Source organism: Schistocerca piceifrons, chromosome 2 (genome assembly GCF_021461385.2).
Source record: "Schistocerca piceifrons isolate TAMUIC-IGC-003096 chromosome 2, iqSchPice1.1, whole genome shotgun sequence".
In the NCBI taxonomy this organism is placed as follows: Eukaryota; Metazoa; Arthropoda; class Insecta; order Orthoptera; family Acrididae; genus Schistocerca; species Schistocerca piceifrons.
In genome coordinates, this window is record NC_060139.1 from 1,071,416,392 (window position 1) to 1,071,439,268 (window position 22,877).

The following is a 22,877-nucleotide window of genomic DNA, read 5'->3' on the forward strand; positions in this document are numbered from 1 at the left end:
GTTCCCAATGGCGGATTTACTGTACAAACAGGCCCACTAGGCAGGGCCAAGGGGCAACACATTAAGGGGGGTGCCATTTTTTGCTCTTTACCCATTTTAACCTTTTACGTTTTAAAATAACTGCGCTTACAAACGACAAAATTATTTACTATTGTTAAACAAATTGGTAGTTTAAATAAGCCTTATGAACGAAATTCGGCGATACAAGCTTGGAAATATATATATTTTACTTGGTGACCGAATGGAAATTTAACATTGTGTTTCTGTCTGGTATCATCTTCACAATTGTTCAAAATGTTTTCAAGTAAGCTGTCAGGACACTACAAAGTTTTAAACGTTATTATTCCTAGAATGTTGTCGGTTTTTATTTAACCCTTTCATGTTTTCCCCGTGAAAATACCGGGACTCTTGAAAAGCTGTGACAAACTAATCAGCAGTTTCTTAAATACTGTAACATGTGTGGGCCTCTGTATGTAAAACCCGACTCTATTTAAATTTCTTGTAGAAATTATGGAGAAGTATCAAGTCAACCCTCCATTGCTGGAACTAATGTGAAAGCTCTGTGGTCGAGCTTTGATTTAATGACACCCGTTTAACAAAACATGTTGATACTGGGAATGTTTTACATTTATAAACATATGTTTATATGAAAAGAACGTAAGGAGAATATCTAATATTGTGTGAAACATACTTCACAACAGTTTAAAAATTTTGTTTATTTATTTACTTAGTTACTTTTTTTGGAGAAAAAGGAAAAAGAAACCAACTTTCTTTTGTCTCATTTATTGTGCTGCAGCCTTCACGATATCAAAGTTCCCACTCTGTGCAATCGAATAGTATGTAGCATTGCAAATTTTATAATAAACTTCTTCACTAAGATTTTTTCCTTCGAGGAAAGGTTATTTTATGTTGGAACAAAAGGTGCATTTGCGTGTAGACATGACAACAGTGTTGACACAAATGACAACACACCACATCAGCTGCCGACAAGACTACTTAAACTTTGTAGTTTGCCTTCTCTGCCCACTGAAACCGCTAAAATGTTATAAGAATAAGTGGGATAAGAGCCGATCCAGCACACTCACTGTAAGAAATTGCAAAAATTATTTGCTTTTTAAATTAGAAACACAGTGTCAAGAATATTCAGAACATATTTGCGTCCCAGCTAAAATTCCGGCGATGCGGGGAAACAGAAGCCCAAAAAGGGACTGTCCCGTTTTCTTTACGAGACGAATTCCAGCCGGCAGGTGTGCTCCTACTGTTCACTGACAACAGAGAAACAGGTGACAATGAAATTAAATTATTCTGTATTGTCGTTCTTCCACAGCACAGTAACGTCGAGTAATCAGAGTTGGTCAGTTCGTCGCTCAGTGTTGAAAGAAAAAATCTTTGTGCTCGTCTGCCATGTTTAAAGTAAAAATCTTTGTGCTCATGTGCGGTGTAGTACATTTGGAACCGGATACAATCTTCCCTTCTTTCATTTTACAAATTTTTTTCTTTTGTTTTGACTGTTAGTTGACAATATTGTAAGTGCCTTAACATGACTAACAGTGAAAAAAGCAAACGTGCAAAATTAAGTGGGGCGGCATGTCGGAAATTATCGAAGGAAAGGCGATAACTAGAAGCCAATGTTCTAAAAAAGCTTGGCAGAGTAAATAAATTTTCTGCAAAAAATGTATCTAGTTCGACTTCGAGTTCAAGTAGTACATATTATATTTCTGGCCCTGCTGCTGTTGTAAAAGAAGTAAATACAGACGAAACTAAAGTTGAAAATGAAGAAAAGCAAATTGTTCCTGATTTCAAGTTTCACGAAAATCTAATTGTCGAGTCAGACGCCACAAAAAGAAATAACCTCGTTAGTGATGATCCTGTGGAATCGTGTGTCAATGAATCGACAATCGACATTCTCTTACAACGTGACATTAATCAAAATTGTAATCGTGATTCATTCCATGTAGGCTTTCACGGCCGGCGTCTTTATCAGTAAACTCTTCCGGGCTAAGTTGCCGCGGTCGATCTGTAGAACTTCTTCTCCCTGACGTTTCGTTCTCAACTACGGAGAACATCTTCCGAGGTGAGTCGACGACTGGCTGCTAGGAGCTGGGGCCGCCGCTTATATAGAGATCGTAGGGGGCGCCACCACACGTCACATGGCGTCGATGTGCAGCTATCTCTGGCTATCGTCTGTTCTCTCGATTGCAGGCAATCGATTGTCACGTGATTGATGCAACGTCGACCGCCATATCTTAACCAATTTTAATCCTTCTTCTTTACGATTAAAATTGTATTGATGTTTGTGGATTTCAATTGCCTCTCTATACATGCGTGTATAATAGTGCGACGTCCTCGCTAGCACGCTTGTTTCACCAAATTTTATGTCGTGATCTCCATCCTTAAAAACATGTTCCGCTACTGCCGATTTGTCGATATGTCCCAGGCGACAGTTTCTTTTGTGCTCCGTCAACCGTGTATTGATGCTATGGAGAAGGAGAAGAATGGACAACTTAACTTCTTGGATGTATCAGTTATCAAACGGGCGGATGGGACCTTAGGCCATAAGGTCTACAGGAAAGGTACACATACCGATCGCTTCCTCCATAAGAACTCAAACCACCACCCTAGGCAAAAGAGGGGGGTCATAAAAACACTAGTGGATAGGGCCAATAATATTTGTGAACCAGGCTACTTACAAGAAGAACTAAATCATTTACGAATGGCCTTTGCGAAAAATGGTTACACAAAAAACGAGATTAATCGAGCACTTCACCCAAATAGAAAAAAGCCTAAAAATAGGAGACAGCAACAACCATCAGCTGGAAAAGTATTTCTTCCGTTCATCCATAATATCACGGATCGCATTGGAAAAGTACTAGCCAAGTTTCAGGTAGAGACCATTTTCAGACCTACTAAGAAAATTAGTGAATGCCTAAGATCAACAAAAGATGTTCGTCACCCCCTAGCCACCCCAGGGGTATATAAAATTCCGTGTAGTTGCGGCAGGGTTGACATAGGAACTACAAAAAGAAGCATCAATACACGGTTGACGGAGCACAAAAGAAACTGTCGCTTGGGACATATCGACAAATCGGCAGTAGCGGAACATGTTTTTAAGGATGGAGATCACGACATAAAATTTGGTGAAACAAGCGTGTTAGCGAGGACGTCGCACTATTATACACGCATGTATAGAGAGGCAATTGAAATCCACAAACATCAATACAATTTTAATCGTAAAGAAGAAGGATTAAAATTGGATAAGATATGGCGGTCGACGTTGCATCAATCACGTGACAATCGATTGCCTGCAATCGAGAGAACAGACGATAGCCAGAGATAGCTGCACATCGACGCCATGTGACGTGTGGTGGCGCCCCCTACGATCTCTATATAAGCGGCGGCCCCAGCTCCTAGCAGCCAGTCGTCGACTCACCTCGGAAGATGTTCTCCGTAGTTGAGAACGAAACGTCAGGGAGAAGAAGTTCTACAGATCGACCACGGCAACTTAGCCCGGAAGAGTTTACTGTAATCGTGATTTTTCTAATTGAAGAAGATCAATAGGCGATAAAACCAGATATTTGAACAAAAATTTATTTTACAGTAAACTTTCAAATCGTTAATCAACTTTGCGTGATTTTCTAGTATACTTCTGTATCACCGGTGCTGTTTCCTGTGCACCATGTAAATTGTTCGGATGTAAGGCCGCGATTGCTACTAATGGTATTGCAGATTGGAAAAATATTTCTAACGTTTTATCTCATGAGAATTCACTTGAACACAAAAATTCTAAGTTATCACTCTTAACAAGAAGAAAGTCACGTGGAACAACAGATAACCATTTCGAGTCATATGTCGAGATAGAAAAAGTGTCCTGCGCAGTGTGTTGAAAAGGATGTTTGCAGTAGTGAAGAAGCTAACAAACCGTGGACTTCCCCTACGTGGAGACGTTGAAACGTCCATTCATTACATAATGGTCAATATGATGTCTCTTGAACTTATAGCCGAGTTTGATCCTTTTCTCGCAGAGCACATTGAACGATATGGAATTCCAGGGCACGGACATACATAATTCTTCAACAATTTGTGATGAAATAATAGAGCTTCTTTCTAAACGAATAAAAAGAATTATCATAAGTGAAATAAAACAGGCCAAATATTTCTCTATAATAGCAGATTCTACTGTGGACATTTCAAATATTGATCAGTTATCTTTCATATTAAGATTGTGAATGAGAATTGTGAACCTGTTGAACGTTTCATTTTGTTTTTACCAAACCATGGACACATGTCCAAAAACTTAGCTGCGGTCGTACTAAAAGTCCTGTCTACAATTTCCATTGATATTACTGACTGTAGAGGCCATTCATGTGACAAAGCATGTCGGAAACCTACAATGGTCTGGAGGCAAGTATTTAAGAACGAAATCCGAAACCGGAGTATGTGCCTTGTGCAGCACAGTCTTTGAATTTAGTCAGCATTATCTGTTGTTTCTAAGCATGTTTATTTTTCAAAGTAGTGCAAAACCTTTATAATTTTTTCCCTACTTCTACACAGCGCTGGGATAAACTTCTTTCTTTCATGAAACCAGGAAGCAAAATGGTAAAAAGTTTATCAAAAACACGTTGCTCAGCAAGCGATTAAGCGTGTGTTAGTCTATATGAAAACTGTGAGGGCGTTATCAATGCCCTCGCACATATTGCCAATAATACGTTTGAAAAACCACTTGTATGAAATGAGGCTTCAGCTTTATTCAATCAACTCAGCAGACTAGAAACAGTATTCATGATGACAGAATGGAAGGACATACTCGAGAGATTTAATAATGTAAATCTGAACTCGCAAGGAGTAAATATTCATACTAAAATAGTGCATGAATTACATGAATCACTTGTATGATTTATTGCATCTATTCGTGGCTTGTTCGACTATTATGAAAATAAATCCATGGAAATTGTGACTGATATAGACTCTGAATGCAACTAGAAAAGATCACGAATATACAAACTTCATGATGAGGAAGAAGCGGATTCTAAAGAAGTTTTTCTGACTGGAAGGGAAAAATTTAGAGTCGAAACATTTCTCCCAGTAGCCGACAACTTAGTGAGGAGGAAGGAAAACTATAGAACACTGTTGAACGCCTTCTCAGTTTTCAGCAACCTGAAGAACAGTTCACCTGACGAAATTCCTGAACGTGCAGCAGAACTCCAAGGGTCGTATGACACAGATGTAGAGCCTTTCTTCCCTAGTGAATGTATACATTTTCCGGAACTTTTGAAATCTTCTGCGATTGGTGATATACCAGTCAGAATGAGTAATTTTTCACGAAAAGAGAGGTTACAGTCCGTTTTTCTGAATGTTGACATTGCTCTTAGAATATTCCTACTTATGGCACTTACTAATTGTTCAGCAGAACGCTAGTTTTCGACTCATAAAAGACTAAAATCGTACCTACGTTCTACGTTATCTGAGGAGAGATTGAACGACTTTTCCATTCTTCACATCGAAGCCGACCTCCTAAGTGATAACCGTCACTACTTAACTCGTATTTTATTGCTAAAATGAACGCAACCACACAAAATGTCTATTTTCCCTTTCCTTTGGCATTATACTTCATACATGGCTAATTCTTTGACACGTGTTGACTAATTGTATATGTCAGGGTAGAAGTTTTGGATATTTTCTTCTTTTGGTAGGAATTTTAGAAATCGCCTTAAGTCGCCCATTTTCTTTTGATTTATAGGCACACGAAATTGTTATGTCTGTCTTACAGGGCTTAGTGGAATTACAGCTGTATCAGCCAGTTGGATGTGTACTCTTCTGCCGCATCAATGAATGGCCTAACTTACACAACCCCAAGACTGTCGTGAACAGCAGGACGCCATGAATTGTGTTACACGGAAGTGCTGTTTGTTACTTCTTACCGTATCCCGTCGTTGAGTTTCTACAGAAATAACGTACTTTTGAAAGAAGTTTGACCACCATTCCTTAAAATTTAACAGCTCTTCCATTTTTGGTATTCAGTTCAATATTCATATTTTTAGTGAACTCTATCTTTAATTGTGCATAATCTTTCAGGAAAAATATCCTATCCACTTTTCCAATTTTCCTTTTCATCATGCTGAAATCTCTGTCATACGGAAGGTAAGTAGTGTGTGAAGTACTGAAACCTTCACATAGGCATTAAGTAAAATCTCACCATAGCATGGTCTTTAATTTGGCCTCAGCAGGAGTCGGACAAAAAGTAAAAGTGTTTAAAATGTTGTCCAACACCTTCACTTATATAATCAAAAAGAAACGAACAAACTTCATCGAGGTTTTTTCAAGTTATTCCTTCATGATAGCGGTAAAACCTGGGTCTTCCACTCCTTAAGACGTTTACCGAAAGCTGGTGCAAATAAAACGTGTCATGTATTGATATCTGAGGGAATTGCAGGTTCAGTATGAAATAAGAAAAAAGACCAGCAATAGAACCTCTTTCAGTTTTCTCTTTAACTGCTTGTAATTTATTGAAGAATTTATCAGCATGCTTTTTGTGCACTATTAATTCAGCTATTACTTCCGTTTTAGCAGCATCGCTTAGAGCTGGACTTTGATTTTATCCTGATCTCTTCAGTTGTGTAACACGTGACCTCTTGAGATTGCAAAAATATTAAGTTAAATTGTCCACGGAAAATTTTTCATATAGAATTTAGAGTCAACAGAGCTGACAACTTAAAATTTTGAAAAAAGGCCATATCTTTTGTACATGTGTTTCTCTTCAGTTTAGATGATACAATGGCAGCATAACGACGCAGAAAATGCCAGAACATATGGGGTTTCTCTACATAATGATCGGTCTATATGTCTAACAAACAGAATGATAGATAACTCAATTCTGTTGAGAAATGGACTTGTGGGGTTTCTCAATATTCTCATTCAAATGAAAACGCAATTAGTATAAGAATTTTGCTTCACCACAAGGAAATGGAAGTATTTCGTGGTACGAAGGTATTATAGGCCCTTAAGAGGAGATTGTACCTTACATACTTACAACGTTAAATTTGTCCATTTTAGGTATATTTATCTACTGAACGGTTCAGAATAATGTTATAAAATTTTAACAGCTGGTGGAGGAAGAGCCTCTGTCTATCGTCCTTTTTGTAGATATGTCACTTGTACAATTTATCTTTTAGAGAAATTTTTGCAAGTTATAAAATTTTTTCTACATATTTAAGCTTTATTAATTCATAATTTCTACAACATTAATTTCTTTTAAAAATACATCATTGATGTTCAGCCCAGTTCCTTTAAGTTGTGTAAGTTTCACTGTTATATGATGGTAAATTCCTGAAAAAAAAGTACCTAATAATTGAACAAATAAAATCTCAGGACTCCGGCTTTAGAGATGAACATCGTTTGATACTGACCTTAGACATCCCTGCACCATATCCTGGGTCATCTGCATTTTCTTCACCCTCCTTGGCACTCTTAGCATTCCTTGTGTGCATTTTTGCCTTCCTAGCTATCATAGGCCCTTCATAAACTGCTTTCTTCACACGGACAGCATCCAAATCGGAACATGCCATCACCATATTTTCCGCAGGTTGTATACATAACTTTTGAAGCAGCCTAACTCTCCCCACATTGCCATCATTAAATGAAAGAACTGCATCATAAACATCCAAATTCAATGTCTCTTTACCTACAAATACTGTTTTAGGAATTCTAGACCATATGACACTGTTAAATGATTAATTTGGGTTCTGGAAGGACAAGCAACAAGTGAATGTAGCGCACGAGCAGGGCAGCCAACTCTGAACACGAAATATTTTCACAAATCAGCAAATTAGATTTCAGAAGTTCAAGAAGTTGACAGGAGGCAAAAGGGGGCGTGCCAACATGTGCTGCCCTTAAAGTAAATGAATATTTAAAGCCTTTAGAGGTTATATTCCCTTAGAAAACATATTTATCTAGTAAAATACGCTCCATGGAGTGTTTATATTTTGCCCCCTATGAAGGTACAATTTCCCCTTAAGTTTTCGCAAATAGGCGCGCACACGACGCATATTTTGTGTGTTCCTACCCTCCAAAGTAACTCTCGCGGTCGGTGTATCTTGTGGACGACGCTGTCTGACAGAACTCGAGCGCTGCCCATCGTGTAGCGACGTTCCATTAGCGACACTGCTAATCCCCAGCCACACTAGTGGGTTGTCGAGGATGGGGGAGGGGGGGGGGTGTTAGGAAACTCGTGACGCAACGTTCAAAGTTATCGAATCTGCCAAGTTGCTCACAATGGGGACATTTCGGCCACCCAAGTCGTTCGCCTCAGCTTAGGAGGGTATTAATTCTAACTTCGCAGCGTGGATCAGGGCGTGGCCGTTGGCAAATCCTATTAGGCAGGAGCTACCCGAGACAAATGACAGCAGATAATGTCATGTCAGACTTGGCTTTCTGGATATATGTGGTGTGCAGCCAACGAAGCACTTATTTTTATTGTTCACACCAGAGAATAATGTGGCTACCAGGGGCAGAAATTTGATATTAATGTTAGTTAGCGAGAGTGTTCCGCCCTAGAAACGTCCGAGCGACACATGACATCATTAACACAAAGATATTGACTCCCATACGCATTGTTCTGTTATGGAAGCAACGTAGTTTTCTGCACGACAGTTTTACAGATTCTATAACTTCGAACCGAAGACTCAAGTCTATTTTCAAAGTCGATCTAAGCAAGAGAAATGAAAGCGCAATATCGAAATAAACACAATAAAGAATTCACATACGTATAAATAAAAATGTGAATGATAGAAAGCAAAGGTGATGAATTAAGATACCCCACATTAGTTGGGTGGCCTTATACCGTAAATACCTGCAGTCGCATACTGGGAAGCACGAACAACTGCCATAACTTATATTTTGGAATTTATACTTGGGAAAAAATTAAAATTACTACCGATATGAACCTACGTAGCACACTGTGTAAGTCACCATTCAGCGTCTTGCTTCCGTATGAAGTGTTCTCTTTCTTGTCTATGAGCACGACCAAAAACAGGAATATAATGCACCACTTCATTGTAGACGGCTGTCGTTTGCCTGTACAGAAAAACCATCTGTTTCAAAAGAAATCCTACAGTATAAAAACCGTAGTCAACGATAAATCGTAATATTAATATGTGGCACACCACCAGTTTTTCTTTTACTTTACTTATTTTGAGAACTTTTAAAATATAGTCAGAAGGATCTGGTTTAAATGGGTGGAATACTCATTTATGAATATTGTATTATGTGTATATAAACTGCAGGACAAAAATTTAACATAATTCGAAAAATAATGTTTAAGTACTACCATCAGTTATTGATTTACACATACATGACTACTCCACAATGCACAATTAAGTGTGTGGCAGAGAGTTCATCAAATCCCTTCGAGCTATTTTTCTACCGTTCCACTCTCGAAAGGCGAGCGGGAAAAACGAGCACATAAATATCACTCTGCTAGCTCTAATTCTTCTGATTTTATCATAATGATCGTTTATCCCTACGTACGTGGGAGCCAACGAAACATTTTTGCAATTTCAGGAGGAGGCGGATAACTGAAATTTCACGAGAGGATCCGGCCGCAACGAAAAACGCCTTTGTTTTAATGATTGCCACTCCAATCCACCTATCATGTCTCCCCTACTTCGCTATAACACGAAACGAGCTACCCTTCCTTGAACTTTTTCGATGTCTCCGTAAATCTCGCCTGATGTGAATCCCACACCGCACACCAATACTCCAGAAGAGCACGGACAAGAGTAGTGTAAGCAGTCTCCTTAGTAGACATGCTGTGTTTTCTAAGTGTTCTGCCAAAAAAGAGCAGTCTTTTGTTTGCTTTCCTCACCACATTATCTGTGTGATCGCTCCGATTTAAGTGTTTCGATGAGTTTACAGCCATTTGATTTGTGTGATTTATCGTGTAACCGAAATTTAACGGATTTGTTTCAGTACTCATGTGGATGAGTTTACACTTTTCTTTATTTGGAGTCAATTGCCACTTTTCGTAACATATAAATATCAAGTTTAAATTATTTTGTAATTGGTTTTCATCATCTGATGTCTTTACAAGATGATAAATGACAACATCATCTTCAAACAATCTAAGAGGGCTGCTCAGATCGTCTCCTATGTCGTTTATGTATATGAGGAAAGCAAGTCTTCTGGTCCAGACTGTATACCAATTAGGTTCCCTTACGAGTATGCTGATGAATTAGCTCCGCACTTAACAATCATATACAGCCGTTAGCTCGACGAAACATCCGTACCCAAAGACTGGAAAGTTGCACAGGTCACACCAATATTCAAGAAAGGTAGTAGGAGTAATCCACTAAATTACAGGCCCATATTGTTAACGTCGATATGCAACAGGATTTTGGAACCCTATATTGTGTTCGAACATTATGAATTACCAGGAAGAAAACGATCTATTGACACACAGTCAACATGGGCTTAGAAAACATCGTTCCTGTGAAATACAACCAGCTTTTCATTCACATGAAGTGCTGAGTGCTGTTGACAAGGGATTTCAGGTCGATTCCGTATTTATGGATTTACGGAAGGCTTTTGACACTGTACCACACAAGCGGCTTGTAGTGAAATTGCGTGCTTATGGAATACCGTCTCAGTTATGTGACTGGATTTGTGATTTCCTGTCGGAGTGGTCACAGTTCGTAGTAATTGACGGAAAGTCATCGAGTAAAACAGAAGTGATTTATGATGTTCCCCATGGTAGTATTGTAGGCCCTTTGCAGTTCCTTATCTATATAAATGATTAGAGAGACAATCTGAGCAACCATCTTCGGTTGTTTGCAGATGAAGCTGTCGTTTATCGACTAATAAAGTCATCAGAAGATCAAAACAAACTGCAAAACGATTTAGAAAGGATATCTGAATGGTGCGACAAGTGCCAATCGACACTAAATAACGAAAAGCGTGAGGTAATCCACATGAATACTAAAAGAAACTTGTAACACTTCGTTTACACGATAAATCAGTCTAATCTAGAAGCCTTAAATTCAACTAAATACGATCAACTTAAATTGGAAGGAACCCATAGAAAATTTAATGGGGAAGGCTAACCAAAGACTGCGTTTTATTGGCAGGACACTTAGAAAATACACTACGCTTGTCCGTCCTCTTTTAGAATACTGCTGCGCGGTGTGGGATCCTTACCAGATAGGACTGACGGAGTACATCGAAAAATTTCAAAGAAAGGCAGCACGTTTTGTATTATTGCGAAATATGGGAGAGAGGTCACAGAAATACGAAATACGTATTTCGTTGCGATGGAATCTTCTCACGAAACTTCAAGTACCGACGTTCTCCTCCGAATGCGAAAGTATTTTGTTGACACCGACCTACATAGAAAGGAACGATCACCACGATAAAATAAGGGAAATCAGAGGTCGTACGGAAATATATAGGTGTTCATTCTTTCCGCGCGCTATACGAGATTGGAATAATAGAGAATTATGAAGGTGGTTCGATGAACCCTCTGCCAAGCACATAAATGTGATTTGCAGACTATCCATGTAGATGTAGATGTAGGAACAGCAGATGGTCTAAAACACTTGCTTGGGGAACGCCGGATAGTACTTCTGTTTTACTGGATGACTTTCTGTTAATTACTATGAACTGTAACCTCTCTGACAGGATCTCATCACTCCAGTTGCACAACTGCGGTGATACTCCACAGGCACGTAATTTAAGTGGAAGGCGCTTGTGAGGAACGGCGTCAAATTCCTTTTGGAAATCTAAAAATATGGAATTAATTTGACATATCCTGTCGACAGCACTTACTACTTAGTGAAAATAAAAAGCTAGTTGTGTTTCACGAAAACATTTTCTCAACAAGTGCTGACTGTTTGTCAATAAATCGTTTTCTTTTTTGATGTACTTCGAATTTTCAAAGATAGTTCGTGTTCCAAAACCCCACTGTAAATCGACTTTAGTGATATGAGTCTCTAATTCAGCGGATTACTACCATTTCCTTTCTTGTGTATTGGTGTGACTTGTCCTACTTTCCAGTCCATAGATACGGATCTTTCGCTGAGCGAGAGATTGTATTTGGTTGTCAAGTACGGAACTATAGCACACTCTGAAAGGAACTTGATTGGTATACAATCTGAAGCGGAGGCCTTGCCTTTACTAATGATTTAAAAATAGGCCCTATCATCAGTGACATCACCACTGTTATCGCGCAGTGAAGGTAATGATTGCGTCTTGCCCCTGGTCTTGCCCCTGGTCTCGCCCCTGGAGTACCTCAAGTATGGTCAGAATCTCTTTGGGTTTACCGCCTGATGTCTAGACAGGGTTTCGTTGTGGAAACGGTTAGAAGCACCTGGCATTGAAGTTTGAACTAAATTTTTATCTTCTGTAAAACTTCGTGAATCTTAGGGATTTTGCGTACTTCTCAATTTGGCATGCTTTTTAGCTGATTCTGCAACAATGTTCTGATCCTTTGCGCACGTTGGGGGAACAGTACCATCACGTATTAATTTATTTGATATATATGACGCACAATTGCCGTAGGTACTATTTCTCTGAATTCAAACCAAATCTGGTCTATGGTTACATCGTCAGATTGGAAGAAGTAGATACTGTCTCTTGGAAAGGCATCAAGAAAATTTTCGTCTGCCTTTTTAAATTCATGTAACTTTGCGTTTATTTTTGGTGGGTTTGGATGTCACGATATTCAGTCTCACTACAACAGCCTTGTGGTCACAAACCCTGGTATCAGTCATGACGCTCCCTATTTGCTGAGGATTGTTTGTCGTTATTAGTTCCAGTATGTATTCGCAATCATTTACACTTCGAGTCGACATCTGAACTAATTGTTCAAAATAATTTTTTTAGAAAGCTTTCAATACAATTTCGGGCGACGTTTTACGCCTACCGTGGGCTTCAAACATGCAATTTTGACAACATGTCGATGGTAGATTAAAGTCGCCACCAACTATAATTGTTTAAGTGGGGACTTATTTGAAATAACTCACGTTTCTTTGAAGCGTTCAGCAATTGTATCAGCTGAACCTATCCAATTATTAATTGATTCTGGTTGTCAAGTGCAATCCCTACTCATTCTAAGTCACAGGAACTATCTACCTCAATTTCACTAGAAGATAAACTACTTCCGACAGCGATAGACACTTCACCACCAACTGTTTTTAATCTATCCTTTCTGAACGAATGTAAGTCCTTGGTAAAAATTTCGGAAGAACTCATTTCCGGCTTTAGCCATCTCTCCATACCTATGGTGGTTTGAGCTTCAGCGCTTTCTATTAGCTCTTGTAGCTCTTTCTTTCGCAACACTGCTACGAAAATTTACAACCAAAATACCGATTGTTGCTAGGTCTACCTTGCCGTTGTTTTCCCAGTAGCCTTTTAGACTCATGCCCTTTCCGTAGTTGCCGTGACCTTCTAACCCAGTGCCTTCTAACCTCGAGGTTAGTACCCCTGAGGGGTAAAATGAAATTTACTGTGTTATGAAACTAAATTACTTTTCAAAACATCATCACTGTTATCACAACTTTGTAAGACTCTAATACTGATTATATAAGTTGTCAATAATTACTTTTTCTCAGTAGCATTAATGAGGTGGAGGTTACAGTTTCCTCACATAATCCACCCACTACACATATTGTGCTTTGTCGCGTACATCGCTGATGATAAAACTGAGACACACATAAGAAATGCTAAACATCTCAAGAAAATGTTATACCTGCAAGTTTTACCTGCAGTCATCCAGAAATTGCTTCATTGTGCTTTTCGAAACAGAGAAATGAATTAACTGACAGCATAACCGAGCGGTAACTACGATTACATAAGGCTGTACACTGTATCATTATCATTATTATTATTATTATTATAGAATGGTTAGAAACAAAGCATTAACAGTCTGATGATGTCCAGTTTGTGCCAGTTCAGAAGTAGGGGGTCCAACGATCAAGTGATTCTCCAACAGTAAGAATAGTACACACGTCTGAACTTGTTTTATCTTAAGTGGATTAGCAACGTGCAGGTCACGCAAGTGCCATAGGTGAGAGGCGTAATGCAGGCAATTATATTTTATGGTAAGTGTCTACCTTCACTCTGGATCGTTTGCTTTCTTATCTGAGGAGGAGTTGTGGTTAGCACTTGTGATGCAATGTGAATTGTTTCATCATTCATTCTCATACACAGAAACATACACAAAATATCATTCATCTTTCACATCTTTCATTATTTTAAAAATGGAAGTGTTCCATTCTTTCACTCTAATTACGTGCCGAAGTTGGTCATAATGTGGGGAAGGAGGTGGGCAACAGAAGGCAGGGGGAGGGTGGGGGTAGTAGGTAATTTCTGATTACACACAGGGGTAATAGTCTAAGACAGTTTGATAACCGCTGCTCAAACCTAAAGAACAGTCTAGCCAACAAAGCCTGCTCTACCCATGTGGCGGCTTCCTGTGTGTAGTTGACCCCAGACCTATTAAGCAGAATCTGGAAACCCATAACTCTACGGCGAAGATTCTGCACGCTATACAGTTACAGAACCACCTGGGGCTCTGTTTCAGACCTTCCACTCGCCTCTGTACAAAGGCACCACCTTTGGTTCTGTCGACGATGCTATAGATGGTAAGCACCACCTTCATCTCACAAGCAAAGCTGGCAGTTTTCAGTTTTTACCACTTCAGCTAGCCGCTTAAAACCAGAGAGAATTTCTTCCAATCCAATGTGACACATATGGTTGATACCAACATGGGCCACCACCTGCAGTTGGGTGCACACCATGCTGTATGTGGCATATGGAAACACCCTGTCCACATCTGGAATGGCTCTTCCCTGTATGCACACAGGATGAGCATCGGATTCCTTCCGCTCCTCGGCAGCCATATTCCTAAGGGGCTCCATTACATGCCCAACGTTGGAGCTCCCAGCTGCCAGTAATCCTACCGCCTCTGAATGCCGAGACGTGGGGGCCGACGCGCCTCCCCTGGAACAGGACGAGTGACAGGGCCTGTCCAGGGACTTTGTCAGCCACAGATTGGGTCTGAAAGCTATTCACCTGACAGACTGGATAGACTCTCCAAAAGCTCCTCACATGGTCTTTTACTGCTTGGCATACCTTGGAACGACCTCCATCTCAAACATAGGTGAAGAGTCAACCTCATTGCAGGCAGTACCTGGGGTGGCCACAGTAGTGGACTGATGAGCGGACACATAGGTCATGATGGACATCCCTCACATCACCCCTCCCACCCCTCATAGTGATGTTCATGTGCAACAGCCTGAAGGTACGTGACCAAACCCAACGCTGCCTGGAGCTGTGAGCGAGTGTCAACAATTAAGCTCTCATCTGAACACGGCATTCACAGTTCCTATGCATACTAAGTATGGCGATAACGTACTCTAGACAGTAAATTAAACTGTGCCACATCAATAAAAAAATTAGCACCAAATCAACGAGTTGAAACTAAAGAATACAGCGAAATTTGAAATAGGTCGCTTCTTATGAGTAGCTGTGTCCCTTGATGTGCTGCTGTAGTTCGAATTGCAGCACTCGACTAGTGATACACAAGTACACTAAGAAAATGGAAGGGGAAATAGGGCGAAGGGGAGGTAAGAGTGGGAAGGACAAGGTGAGAGGTAGCATACCACTCTCTCACTTTAGCAACACTTTAAGTCAAATTAATATTCATATTTTAGGTCATGATCTCATTGTTCCCCAGTACTACATTTGATATGTGCCGTTTATGGAGTTTTACATGATGAAATTGTGGGCAGAAAGTTCATACAACTGCACGTGTAGCCTGTACAGAACTTGTACCCGAGGGGCGGTAGTAGAGGTAATGGAGAACAGGGACAAAGATGGATTGCAGGTCATAAATGCTGCGTCCAGTGACCTGGCTGTGCGAACGATTCTGGGAAGCAGTGCTCTGTGGGTTGTAGCTGCAGAGGGACTTCGCTGTGTGGCACTCCCCTCCTCCCACTTAGGGTCGGAGCAGGACAGCGCCGGCTCACAAAATATTTTACACGTGCCAGCAACAGGCTGTTGCGATGGTGGCCAGTTGGCAGAAAGTTGGTGGAGGAAGCTATTTGAGAGAGGCTGCTGTATTCTGAGCTTCTATGCAAACGATTCGACAGTAATAAAACTCAAGTCATTCCCATGTTAGAAGCTGGAACGATACAGACAGAGCGGCTGACATATGTTTTTAGTGGAGGCAAGAGTGATGCCAGGAAGTCGGCAAGTTCTTTGAGCGAGTAGCAAAAACATAAAACTTATGGGAAGTTTAACAGCTTTCTTCCTGAAATTGGAAATGGTCGGCCTGGAAAGATTAAATACCTCCATAAATGAGAGACTGTGGTCCCGTCTAAGTAGACTTTTTCTGCTCAGACATTGTATACCTACCACGAGGACGACGCCCCATTGTCTAAAATCTTATTTTTCAGACAAAAGTGATGGTTCAGATGGCTCTAAGCACTATGGGACTTAACAACTGAGGTCATCAGTCCCCTAGACTTAGGACTACTTAAACCTAACTAACCTAAGGACATCACACACATCCACGCCCGAGGCAGGAGTCGAACCTGCAACCGTAGCAGCAGCGCGGTTCCATACTGAAACACCTAGAACGGCTCGGTCACAGCGGCTGGCGACAAAAGAGATTTTGAGTCGCTGATTGGCTCCTTTCAGGATAAGCAAAGCAGATGCTTACTACCGCACCGTGGGAACCCGGTGCTGGGTTGGCTACCAGGTCAACAAAACACTCAAGAAGACAGATTCAATAAGCAGATGATAGTTCGATTGGTTTGTACAACGTCGAGGTGCTTTTGTTCTTTTTTTTCTAATTCGTCTCCATTACCGAGGCTTGGTGGAAAGTGACTGTGATTCATTGTTTTCTTCATCTTCTGGCCCTCCCTGGTCGAGAACGTCGGGTTCTTCCCTAGTGGTCTCGTGGTGGACTAAGAGACAGTGGCAGTTTCCAACTGTACCGACAGTGGAACTGCATATCATCTAACATATCGTGTGTCACGACGATGAACTCATTCGTCCTGAATCGGCCATCTGACGTTTGGCAATTCTAGCACGCACTGTCGTGCCTGTGAGTTGGTTTGGCCAGACCGGCGAGCGGGTGCTGCTCACACAGAAATCTGCTGGGATTTCAAAGCTCTGATAGGGACGTTTGCCGCGTACTAATAATCAGAACGCCAGTCTGCGTGGTTTCCAGATTTTCGTGGATGTGTCACAACATTACAACTGCCGCAACGCGTCGCTCGCCGACCACAGCGTACATTTTTCTGATGCCGCCTGAATCAAGGTAAAAGGGTAAAGTATTGCTGCACCGGCGTAGGGCTGTTAGATGATATTCACAGCTCCATGTTCTGCCGTGAAACATAGAGTGTGGTGTACGTGATAGTCGTTGGTTCCGTTTCAGTAGGATTGGGGCTCACAGTGGACTCGTGTAAACGAACTCCGATTGCTTAGCAAAAGGGATTAATTCATGCCATAATTTCCATAGTTTCCACCCCAATTAATGCTTTGCCCATCAAGCACCATCCCTTTTCTGATGTGTGTTTGTCGTTTCCTTTGTAAGGTTTATCAGCTCGTTACAGCTATAAAACTATGACTAAAAACTTGCCATTATCTTTGCAAACTTAAATATGCCACTGTTCTCATTCATAATTGCTCAGTTACTCACTGTTTCTTGTGGTAAAACATAGGTGCACCAGCTATTCAAAGTCGAATATCATTAAATTAGTTAATTTGACTATTAATATGAGTTCTGAAAGTGACCGCAGACATAGGCAATAAAAGTGACATGAGTGCATTTACTAATTTTATAAATAAAATATTAAGGCTTTAGCTCGCAGTTTAAAGGTCACTGAGGGGATAATACTTTTCTTTGTGCAAAAACAATAACATTTTAGCATCACTCGGAGATATATTTATGATTAAAGCAAGTGACGGCTTGCAAAGTGTCTGTTAGGTTTACTTTAACATGGTAAGCTTAACAGCACGAAACGTTACGCACCCTCTTACAAGAGCACTGTGGTCGCTTTGGACCGCTACAGTTGGCGTAGAAGTGGTACCAGACGGTCGTGTTACCCGCTAGAGTCATGATAAGAAAGAGCTAATCACGTCATGTGTGGAATAAGTGCACTACGACAAGTCGACATGGTGATGTGATAGAATGACAGAAAGGAGCTATCGTGTTTATCCGTAGCCATCAAGACGATGTGAAGAAAGTTGTTAGACTTGTTGGTGTATCAACATGGGCCGTCCAAAATGCCTGAGAGTAATGCTGTATCATTCACAGCTATGTAACGTGATGTAGGAGCAGTAGCCGTAAGAAGATCCTAACACAGTGACCGGAGAAGAGTTTCACACCTTCTCAGTGGCAGCTGGTTTAAGACATCAAAGTAATTGGTTTTGTCAGTGAATGCAGGTCCATTTCTAGTCGTTACTGTGGTGTCACCGCCAAACACCACACTTGCTAGGTGGTAGCCTTTAAATCGGCCGCGGTTCGTTGGTATATGTCGGACCCGCGTAGCGCCACTGTCAGTGATTGCAGACAAAGCGCCGCCACACGGCAGGTCTAGAGAGACTTCCTAGCACTCGCCCCAGTTGTACAGCCGACTTTGCTAGCGATGGTTCACTGACAAATTACGCTCTCATTTGCCGAGACGATAGTTAGCATAGCCTTCAGCTAGGTCATTTGCTACGACCTAGCAAGGCGCCATTATCAATTGCTATTTATCTTGTGATGCATGTACCGTCAGACCGATGTTCACCAATTATGGATTAAAGTTAAGTATTCCAACAGCTACGTACTTTATTTGCTAGACTCAAATCCTTTAACTGTTCCAGACCTCACGCCAGCCTGCGTGAGCTTAAAACGCGTGCCTTTCGGCTACCCGTCGTGGATTGGCTGTCTTGCCAGTCCACAACAGTTACCATTCAAACATTGTACCTGCAAACAATGGACATTCGAAGCCGAGTATCTCGCAAAAGTCCACTGATCACAGCAGCGTATCAAACTTCGTCTTGAAGGGGCCGTACTACACAGAATGTGGACAGTGGCCGACTGGAGGCATGTAATATGGTACGACCAGTCACGACTTCACCTCTTTCCAAATCGTATGAGGCGTCAAGACCACCGGTTGCCGCATGAAACATCTGACCTGCACTGTGGAGCGGGTGGTCGAAGCTGGAGCTGGGTCTGTGATGATTTGTCGGTATTTCTCGTATCATCTGTTGGATCCACTCATTCCAGTCACTGTGAAAATGGGCCAGAATGTTTGTTTCAACATACTGGATTACAAAGTGTCGTGCTTTCTTCTACATATTGTGGCAGAAGAAGCTGAGTAGCACCGTACTCTAGTGGATGTGATTGTACTAAACTGATGTATCTAGGGTCGTGAGTTCAAAACTCACCTGGACTGTAAAATTTTAATTTCTATATTTGGTTCGAGTACATTCTTGAAGTGTCCACAAATGGCAAGAATCATTGTACTGGAATGTTCTGTAGCTGTATATGTACCGTATGTGATCTAGGCGGATGCCGTTCGCTCCGAGCTCTTGTATGTGCAAGTGGTGAATAAACCTTCGATAGGTGAAGTTAGTGTTCGTCATTCATCTACTTACACCTTCATCTGCATGACATTATTCTGATGGAGGAGCTGGGTAGAGAAAAATCCTCCGTCGTCGATCACCACAAAAATGATAGGAAACTACGTCGATATGATGAGCATTTTGTAGACACCACCGTCTTCCAAGGTGACAACAGCCGTGGTCGTAGGGCTGTATGCATGTATTCCTGATTTACCGTGCACTGGGGCACAGCATCAGATGTCGAGCGATAGGCTTCACCAGCAGATGTCAATCCAGTAGAAAATATGTGGGTCTATATGGGACAGATGGTGAGTCTAGCAATAAACATTTACGCATTTTGGTATTTCTAACGACTAAATCACTAATCAGTGGTTCACCAATAGGTGGTTTCAGCTCTGTGTGGAATGGGTGAACAAACTTGCGCAGTCTCTCCCTCGCTTAACTGAGGCGATAACGAAAAATGTGCGTGAAATCTTATGGGACTTAACTGCTACGGTCATCAGTCCCTAAGCTTACACACTACTTAAACTAAATTATCCTAAGGACAAACACACACACCCATGCCCGAGGGAGGACTCGAACCTCCGCCGGGACCAGCCGCACAGTCCATGACTGCAGCGCCTTAGACCGCTCGGCTAATCACGCGCGGCGGCTATTATGAAAGCTGGATGTGGCATTAGCTTGGTGTCTCCTGACGTTCACAAGTTTTTTTTTTTTTTTCTAATGAGCTTATCATGTGAGAAGTAACAGCATAAAATGCAAGCAGTTTTATGTTACCAGTTTCCTTACAATCTGTTTTTGCCCCAACAACGATTCTCAACCAATACATATATATTCGCATGAGGAACGAAATATCGTACGCTACTTATAACTAGCTAGTTGTTTTTACTGCGTAACGTCAAGCACCGGCACGCCAGTCGGGAAAGAGAGAGCAGAGATTGCTTTGAAGAAGGCGTCCGTCAATTGCACGCAGACTGACCACTCTCCAGGACGACAATGCGACAGCAGCGACCTCTATGCGAGCAGGACACAAGCGCCACACCCGACTAGCCGCGGCCCAGTTCTACAGAAGCTTCACGACTAGCTACTTGAAGAGAAGAGTCAACTGTATTTCTTCACTTGTATTAGGAATTGTACATACTGAAGAGATTGCATGTCGCCCTTTGCTCGCGACACTTCTGTGTTATTGTCAAAGTATTGCCATTGTTCATTTCGTAATAAAACTCATTAAATTGTTGTTTGAATATTGTCTAGCGATCCGAGAAGGCAGGCTTCATAGACAACACATGTTTGACGTCAAGGCAGGATTCAAAAGTTGTGATATATCGTTAGATTCTAAAGAGACTAGGTACAGGCTGTTAAGCGTATAAGCGCAGATATTTATGTCGGTCTAAAGATATTAAACATGGCTGCAACAGCAACTGTTGAAATTCTTCACGGTAAATGATAACAGCCAAACAGTTGCAAGATAAACATTTACTAAAATTCTGGACCACGGTTTCGGTATATCTAAATATACCTTCATCAGAAATAAAATACACCTGAACAGGAAGACACCTTTATTAGCAAAAACTTATCGTCGGAACTGAGGGGAAAAAAACCACTATACCTTAAGTAACTGTAAAATTACCAGAGTATTACAAGCACAAAAACTTTTAGTCACTTACTAAAATCACATCCTGCAGTGAAGATACATAAAACAATGGTGCCAAAGGCGTCGTCAGTAGTTAAAATACCATCTCCATTTATACAACAAATTATGGACAGAGGGTTGATGCGAACAGAGCATAGCGTCATTACCTCGCCTGTGAACTAGCGTTAAGAGGGTGTGGAAGCCCTAGGGCAGACAGTTTCACTGAGAGAGGGCACTTATGGTATGTGCGAGACACTCGCGCACATTGAAACCCATGGATACATACACATGCACATGAAAATTATTAAAAGTTATGATAATGCAAACCTTCTGTCTTAATAAATAAAACATATCACAACCATTTCAAAACATCTACGTAAAATAGAAAATATGAAACCAATTTTACCTGTGTCCTAGTGTGAAGCAGATGAATCTTGCGCTAGGGAATACAGCTAACGAGAGAGGGCACTGTGCCTGTGTGGTTAAATGACTCTGTTATGTTTTTATTCACAACAACAGATGGTTTCGGTTTACTTTAACAATTTGGTTGTTTTCACTATTATGCATTTTACTATTCAAGTTACGAGGGATTCGCGAGCATAAAACTAGTTCCCTCTCTCGTTAGATGTGTTCCCTAGCGCAAGCTTCATCTGCTTGACAATAGGATACAGGTAAAATTGGTTTCATATTTTCTATTTTACGTAGTTTTTTTGTTAAATGGTTCTGATATGTTTTATTTATTAAGAGAGAATGTTTGAATGTGCCAACTTTTAATAATTTTGATGTGCATGTGTATGTATCAATGGGTTTTAATGTGCTTTATGTCGGTGACTGAAGATGGTGTACTGAACAACGTTATATCAGTATTCACGTCCTTTGCAGATTAATAATTATAGCTATTAAAAATAGAATGTTTTAAGTTGGTTAGTACCTTCAGGTGTGTGTGGCAAGAGCATGCTCTTAATGCTTATTTTCCCCTGGGCAGCAGGTCAGGTGCTGAAGTATGGAAGTGAGGACGCAAAACAGTTAGTCTGTACTGACAGGTGGTGCAGTTACAACCACGTAGAAAACATCAAGTCGTAAGTTATGTGACGCGTTTCTGAGAAGACTGTTAGACACAGAGTAAAACCAACACACTGCTACGTGTACATATCAAGGTACCACATACAAAAATATCTGCACTTATATCCGTCTACTATAAAGTCAATCGATTACAAGAATTATTCACACAGCATAATAAATTATACAGAACAATCGTCCAGATATTTAAACGTTAAACCAACATCCTTTAATTAGTGTTTCTTTATGAATGCTGCACACAAAGGAATTTTTATAACGTAAAACTTTTGTCGATGTGCTGATGGTTCTTGAGATCAGTGAAGCTCATCCTACAGTTTTCTGCATAGAGGACACCACAGTATGATTTATTTCAGTGCCCCATGTAATTTCGTGATTTACAATTCATTTACCAGGCACATATATTTCAGTCTTCCATATTGGAAAGGAACAAAAAGAATTAAAAGTCTAATTTGTTTTTCGTATCATCTACTTGCAGAATATTATGTGCGGATAGTTCATGTAGGTGGGGTAAATACGCCGCGGCGAACCTCGATGCTCCAGTGGAACAACATGCGAC